Here is a 1,416-nt window from a genome sequence, read left to right as displayed (position 1 = left end):
TTTTTTTTTTTGTTTCATTTTTTATTGACCAAGTCTTCTTATAATGTTTTACCATCTAACTGTAATAGTTTATAAAAAAAAAAAGCTTATAGGAAATGTAATTGTATCAATTAGGATCAGTCCTGTCATTAAATTTGTAATAGATCTAGACCAACATTGAAGGTATTTCATGATGATGGGATGTGATTGGGTGCTTACATTGTTTGTTTGTTTGTTTTTTTTCCAATCAAACGGAAATTCAGTTTGACTACAATTGACAACATCAGCGGTACTACTGTACAATAACAGTATAGATGCAAAATTCGAACAACATTCACACTCACAACCAGCTCAATATGAATTTGACTTCTATGTACTTCTCGATGACGACAGCTGATCTTGTAACAATCTGACCGAAAGTGGGATAAAATTTTAAAGTCTTTCTCTTTTAGTCCTAATGGAAAGGAAACGACCACTTCGTTCAGATCTTATGTAACAGTGGTTTAATGGGTGCAGATTGTCCTTAAGAATCGAGTGTTTTGGAAAGGCATCTTTCATGAAAAAGCTCTTTATCACAAGGATATAAGCCTAGACCTTTTGCTCAGGGCTATTTTATCACTATTGTGTGTCAACTGCCATTAGATTCTTGTCTACCCCATGATTGTAATATGTTGAGAATTATTTCGATTTTAAAAGATCAGTGAAACTATGACATTAAAAAAAAAGTTTCATAATTACAAAATGTCATTATCAAGACTACTGAGATCTGTTTCTTTCAAATGAATGGAAGTAAGTTAAAAGAAACATTGCTTCTTGTTTGAATAGATCCAATTTAAAAAAAAAAAAAAAGAATAGCAAGAAAATGGATCAAGTCATGTAATAAAGATTTGTAATAGATCTAGACTATTCTAGACCAACAGCAATAACCAATTGAGAAAATGGGGGTTGGGGGAGAAAGAAAGGTATACCTGGGTGGATCTTATTATAATTGGTTATTAAAAGCACATACAAAAAAAAAATGGAGGATGACCTGAATTCGAACTCATGGCTAATGCCTCCTCAGGCCAACGTAATGTACTTAGATTGTATATTTATATATTGTTTAGAGCAGCAACCTATAAAGGAGACTAATTCAGCTTATACCACCACTTCAGAAATTTCAAACAAAATAATTAATTACCAATAGTTAATTAACAAATTGGTTAAATTTTTTTTATTGATTCTGTGTTGTCAGGTAAAAGAAAAATTTCAGCTTGATCCGAGATTGGTTGTTACAGAAATAACGTACAAACTTTTTACCAGTGAGTTGATCATTACAATCAATATATTAATTTTAGTAGAGAGTTGCAGGATTACAATCACAAAATTACAACATGTCTGTTTGAACTTATTAGCCTTGGGATCTAGAAGCAGACCTAGGAAGTTTCAATATTATTT

Source organism: Biomphalaria glabrata, chromosome 9 (assembly GCF_947242115.1).
Source record: "Biomphalaria glabrata chromosome 9, xgBioGlab47.1, whole genome shotgun sequence".
Classification (NCBI taxonomy): Eukaryota; Metazoa; Mollusca; class Gastropoda; family Planorbidae; genus Biomphalaria; species Biomphalaria glabrata.
This window is presented reverse-complemented; position numbering follows the sequence as displayed.